Here is a 7,391-nt window from a genome sequence, read left to right on the forward strand (position 1 = left end):
ATATTTGACCTAGATTTTTTTTTAAAATCTCCAATTTACCCCCTTTTGTATTTACACTAAAAACAAAAGGAAGAGCACAAGCGGCACATATCATTTCCTAGGACAATCTCTGGTTTCTTGATTTTCCAAGAAACAGTACTTAGTTGCACTGTCCACAGCCAGCGCTGAATATATAGCGGCTGGAAGTTGTTATGCTCAAACTCTCCACATGAAACAACAACTTATGGGCTACAAATTGCGCTATGACACTGTTCCTATAAAATGTGATAACACTAATGCAATAAATATCTTAAAAAACCCCATCTCACACTCATGAACTAAGCATATTGAGATTAGACAACATTTTATTTGTGATCATATGCAAAAAAGGGATGTGACACTTGAGTTTGTAAGCACTGATAAACAATGGGCCAATATATTCACAAAACCACTTCAAGAGGATACACTTATCCAAATTAGACATGAGTTAGGCTTATTGCACACTAAGAAAGTTGCCTAAAAATTACTTAAGTAATTTTTGAGAAATTAAGCCTATCCCGTGATGATGAGTAGGGTGCATAACTTGGGGGGAGCATATCTCCTTGTAATCTCATAACTCTAAAAATTTAATTTTCTTAGGTTCTTATTTATCCATAATGCACCGAATCTTTAAATTTCTTTGATGGATATGTATTATCTCTTGACTATAACATGAACTGCTTTGGGCTATACTAAATTGATTTGATATATTGGATTGCATGCTTGTATAGAATGCCATCTGCATGGCTGATGCAAAACTTTATGACTTGCATGCTAATAGTTATTTAGGAGACATGCATGCTAATTTGAATGGAATGCCATTTGCATGGCTTATGCGGAACCTTGTGTATGCATGCTAGTAGTTAACTAGGGTATTGCATAATGAATTAAATGATCATATACAGGCATACATGCTATCTAGTTGACTGAAGTTATGACTCCATAAGACTTACCTTAAATTTTGAATGTTTAACAAGTCTTATGTAGTGTCGAGCAGTGACCATGTTCAACACATAATTTTATCCTCAGTGGTCACCTATATTGATGCTGTGAACAAAATTGCAAAATTTCGTTTCAAATAGCTAGGATTGCTATCTATTTAATGTCAAAAAGGGGCAGTTCTTCTTTTAAGCTAAGGGATTCTTTCAATTCTCAAATACTTTTACACTTAACTTAGCCCTTTTTCTGATGACAAAAGGGGGGGAGAAGGTTTATGAGGAGCAAAATTGCAAATTTTTTTAATATGCCCTACTTCTTAAAAATTTCAGATAGGGCAAGTATCTAAGCTGCATTGCTTGAACTAAAATGCATGTTAAATAACAATGTCTTCCTTCTTAGATATGCTTGAGTTGCATTGTTTTAAATTTATGCATATTGTAAGGGGAAGCCTTTTCAAGCTGAACCAATCTTCGTCGTGTGTTTGTCATCATCAAACATGGGGACATTGTCAGCTTTTTTAGTCCTATCCTTGCTTTGATAATGACAAATCACAAGTATTTGATGTGTGCATTTAGTACTTGAACAGGTTTATATTTCAGCATGCACATAGAGTATAGATAAAATGGAAGCCATGAGGCTTTTAATGCTCATATCACCTAACGTATTCCATGAAAATTGAAGAGCAAAAGAGTGAAGACTTTGTTTATTTCAATTGTATTGCATTTAGTTTGTATTGTAAATTCAGGTCTTGCATGATTTGGTTTAATGCTCAATATAGAGCATAGAAAAACCTTAGGGGATCAATCTTTTCATGGAAAATCTATTTCATAAAATTCTAAACTCATAAGAAAAAAAAAAAGAAAAAAAAGGTTTGAAGTGCTTATGAGGTCAAAAAAGGGCTAAAACTCATTTTTTGTAAAGGGACAGTCGACCAAATGGTCAAGCCTAGTCGACCAAGCATATTTTCCAAAAGGGCCAGTTGATCGGACCTCTAAGCCTTATTAACCAAATTGACCAAATAGCCAAAACTTGAAATTTGTAAAGGGCCAATCGACCGAACCTTAAAGCCCAATCGACCAGACTTCACACAGCTGATGATCCAACCGACTGGATCATGTGCCCAGTCGATCGAAACTTGCAAAATTGGAAAATCGCCTAAGGCTAGTCGACTAGACCCTATGCCAGTCGACCGAAACCCTTTAGTTTTTCCAATTTCAAGCATAAAATGGTCATAAAATTCAAATTATAATATTATTTTAATAGGCCAACGGTCACTTAACGGCTAAAATTTAAAATTCTTTATAAATACCTTGCCCAACTCTCTTTAAACAACTTTTGATCATCTTGCATATACTCTTGAATATTTTGGGCATTGTTTTTCACTTATCCATTCAAAAACAAAGAAGCATGTTTTTCTCATCTACTCTTTCATTTGAAAAAAAAATCATTTTTGAGAGAAACCCTAGGTTCTCCTATACTTTTGGTTTTGAAAATTATTTGTGTAGAAAAAATTTAATACTCTTTAATCTTTGAAGAAGCCTTTATTGTGTATTTATATATTACATTAAAGATCATTTATTATCATCTGCTCTCATTTATTTCAAAATATTTTTTTAAAGAGAAACCCTAAAACTCTATTGAGCTTAAATGTCATCTTGTGAGAGTGCCTATAGATTTACATTGTACAACCTAGCTTTTTGAGAATCACTCATTTGTACACAAAAATTTCTTTATCATTTGTATCCTTGCGATACGGGTGATGAGCAGTGCTGGGCGTGGGGTATCGTCTTGAGAGGAGGGCTTCATCCTATTGAAGGAGTGTGCAAAGGGGGGGGGGGGGGCTCCACCCGAGTGAAGGAGTGTTGTAAAAGGTAGCTCCGCCTTGTTAAGGAGCGGTATAGTGAAATCCTCAGACGGGTTACCTTGAGGTGAGGACATAGGTAGAGTTGGCCAAACCTCGTAAAAAATCCTTGTGTGTGCTCTCTCTTCCCTACACTTTTTAATTTTCCACACTAGTATGTTTATGTTTAATTTATTGTGATCATCGTATATGTTTAAATATTTGCACAGTTAATTTTTGTATTTTTGATTGTTTAGAGAAACCCTAGGCTTGCGATATACTGGTTATGGTTTTCAAAATTAGGGCAAAAGTGACCTAGATTTTTAAAACTTCCAATTCACCCCCCCCCCCTTTGGGAATACACCAAAAATCACAAGTTATTTAAGTCAAAGGGGGTAGTGATGACTAATGCTTGGGAAGTGGTTTGTGCTTAAAATTTCAAAATCCTAGTATATGCATTTTCTATGCTAAGAAGTTTAGAGAATTAAGCCAATATGAGAAATTCAAATGATAAATTGAAAATGATTTTTTAGTCGTATATATCAAAATGATTGGTTAAAATATGAAACTATTGGCTATAGCATGCTAACCTTGAACTCACAAGGAATGAGATAATATATGCTTGAATGGGACATTAGTCTCCACATAATTCATATCATTCCTATGAAATGTTCAAAGTAAAGGTTAAGGGCATAACTAGCTAAAATATTTGGAACCTTGTATTTCAAAGATAAATAACATAACTTCTTGAATCAAATCTCATAAGCATGCTTTAAAAAATTCACTTCCAATGAAAATTTTTTTAAATGTTTCTTAATGCTTAATTCATGCTTATATATATGAAAATATAAAGTTAAGCATATTTTGTCCATTACACAAGTTTGAGCTGGAGCACTAATGCTTCATCAAAATTCAAGGAGATTGATAAACTCATCTCCGTGCTAAGAAAATTTAGTCTTCACTACAAATTCAGCGTATGAAGCTCTACAATGTAAATCCCTCTCAATCATAAGCATTGATCTTCATAATCATTTCTAAAGTCTATTAATGCTTGTTGAAATCTATTCATGATCAATTTAGATGCATCTAATAAGGGATTTAAGCTTCTCATTAAGCAAATTAAATTATTCTCTCTGTGCTTAAAATGTAAAAAATTCTCTAATTATAGTTCATGCAAAAGTCCTCTCTTCCATAAGGAAACTTTACCAAACCATGATCAAAGTCGATAAAGATTCATCTTTTTATTGGTTCGTTTCCTTGCTTAATATTGTGAACATAAGATGGTGATTAGTAGAGTGCATAACTGAGGGGGAGTAGTAGTTTTAAAATTCATCTGATAAACACTTTATGATATTATATTTATTATACTTTGTATGTATAATGCCCTTGTATAGCTCTAAAGGTTTACTAGCCATATCTTGCTTTATGTTTAAACATATTTTATCGATGGTTTATATTCTCTATTTTGGCCTGAACTGTTATTGGGCTATATTGAATTGTTAAATGTCATCTGCATGGCTGATGTAGACTTGTGAAATGCATGCTAGCAGTTGATTAGGTTGTACTGCATAATGGAAAAATGAACTACTTACAAACGGCATGCTGCCCAATTTTTTGTTAAAATAGATTTTTTTCTAAGAATATTCTACATTATATACACATTTTCTATCCTAGGAAAATTTAGTTCATGGGCACCACTTGGTCTAAACCTTAGATTCTAAACTTCATTTGGGACCTAAATGGTTAATCAGGCTACTTTGAATTCAACATTACATGCCTCGATTAAAGTCCATAGACTATGGGAAAATGCATAACATAAGGGAATTATTGAACCTCAATAGCATAGCTATTGCATGATTATTTGGGTATAGCATTGATGGCTATCATATGTGTCACGACGTCTCAGAGCGCGGGTGCCCCAAGGTGGCGAACTAAAAATTGTATGTTTTATTTTCGAGAAAAAATTGGAATGGAGTCACCACTAACCTTTTAGTATGGTTAGAACATTTGATTACTACCCAATTAAGGGTAGAATCGATCTACGTTACCATAGCAGGGATCGGGAGTTCGGTTACGCGAGAGGAAGGTATGAGCACCTCCTACATGCCCATTCTTACGAACGGTACCTAATAAATCTTTATAATTACTCCCTTTCGTGAATTTATGAAATACATATGCAAAGAAATTAATCACACAAAAAAAATGTACATAATATATATATATATATATATATATATATATATATATATATATATATTCCCTCAGAGCTGGGGTACGAGAAGTTTTAAAAAGCTCATACCCTTTTTTTTAAATCATTAGGATAAAATCAAGCAAATATTTGATAATAAAAATAAACATAATAATTAAATAATAATAATAATAAGTTAATACAAATATTTAATACTAAAAATAACACAATTCATGATATTAATTATAAACATATGATATAAACCAAATAAATAAAAATGAGAATAATAATAATAATAAATATTAATACCTTGATTAGTAATGTTATATTACTAAAATTAAAAAAAAAAACATTAACCATAATAAAATGCATAATTCTATATATACTGAAAAATAAGACAATATTAACATACTAGACATACATAATATTAAACATTTAAAAATAAAACATACTAGATATATTAATATACTAAAAATAGTTGATACCAAATATATTAAGATACTAAATATATTAATATACTAAAAATAGTTAATACTAAACATATTAAGATACTAGAAATAAGTATTACCAGATACAAAATATTAAGAATAGTTTATGCTAAATATATTGGGATACTAAATATATAAATATATTGGTTTTTTAAGTCCAATCTCTGTTTTGATACTGACAAACACAAGTGTTTCTTATGTGTGTGTTTTAGTGCGTGAACAGGTATTATTCAGGTCACACATAAGATCAAGAAAATATGGAAACCAAGGGAGGTCTTAAAGCTCAAATATAGCATATTCCATGGAGTCAAAGAGTAAAGAAAGAAGAAGAAGACATATTTCAGTTGTATATGCATTTATTTTTCTATATGGTTTGTAATATATTGCATCTGCATTCATGATACGTTTGGATGCTCAGTAATGCCGTAGACAGACCGTAGGTTGATCAAATGACTTCGGTCGACCAACGCTAGGTTTTTTAGGGCAAATTAATATGCATGGACCTTAAATAGACCCTAGGTCCCTGCACTTAACTTTTAACTGAAACAGGACTTAGGCTTTAGTTTGTGAGGTTTCGGGCGACCAAACCCAAGCAAGTCATATTGCCTCAGTCGACCGAATGGTTGACTGGTTAATAAGTTTGACTTGGTTCGGGCAACCGAACCAAATTGAACTGAGTGTCCCCGGGCGACAGAACCTTAGAGCGGTCACTTATCACCTTCCTCGGGCGATCGAACTTAGGACCAGGTGACCGAACCTTAGACTTTTGGAAAATCGCCTTAACTTCAAACAACCGAACTTACCCTCGGGCACCCAAACTTAAAACTTACCTTTTCTATTTGTGAGTGTTTGGGCAACCGAACCTATGGCTCGGGCGATCGAAACTCTCTGGTTGCAAATTTTTTATTAGGGTAATTAAGGTTAAAACTTAATTAAAACATTTCCAAATTTTTCAATAGGTCCCCAAAGGTCATAACTTTTAAAAAAACTATAAATACCCCTTCATTTGTCAAAATTAGAAACTTTGATTAGCCAATTTTTCTTTCTAATTTTCTTTTAATCAAAGTTCCCCCAAAACATGTTTTTAGTGCAAAAATATTTTATGGGGTAAATCTTATACTCTCCAACTCTCTCTATTATTCTTTGAAATATTTTTTTAAAGAGAGTATTTTAGTTGGACATTTTTTTTTTAAGTGTGTTTTCATTGTAAAAATCTTTTAAGCTAAAAACCCTAGTTTTCCATGAATTTATTTTTAACATCTTTACTTTAAAAAATATCTTGAGGGTTTAGAGATCTTTGAAAATTACTTATTGCATATTTCATTTTTGAAATCAAAGATCATATAAATCTTTGATGTGCTTTTCATATAAATCATTTTCAAAGATTGCAAACTTTATTTGAAAAACACCCTTACTCTACTGAGCATACATTTCATATCATACTAGAGTGTTTGCATTTAAGCTTAATGTGTACATTTCTTCTTGTATGTTTTAGAAACAATTTTCATATACAAAAATGTTTTCCATGTACTGGTTGGGTTCAGCCCGTAAATTAAAGTAGGGAGTCTCAGCCCCGTAAGTGAGACTAGTTCGGCTCAGCCTAGTAATTGAGTTAGGGATTTCCTCACCCCGTAAGAAGAGGATGTAAATGGTTTCTGATCCACTCGTAAGTGAGCAGGTATAGTGGAATCCTTGGGGTTATGCCCAAGGTGGGGACGTAGGCTGGTTTGGCCCAACCTCAACAACAAATCTTGTGTCTCTCTCTCTCTATCTTATTTACATTCCTGCACTTAAATTTCAGTATGTGTATGAATGTTTGTTTAATGTCATAATTATTTTCATACACGCATTTGATGTAAATAAAATATACTGCACACGTGTATGTTTACTTTCACTGTTAAAATTATTTTACATGTAC

Source organism: Malania oleifera, chromosome 7 (assembly GCF_029873635.1).
Source record: "Malania oleifera isolate guangnan ecotype guangnan chromosome 7, ASM2987363v1, whole genome shotgun sequence".
NCBI lineage: Eukaryota > Viridiplantae > Streptophyta > Magnoliopsida > Santalales > Ximeniaceae > Malania > Malania oleifera.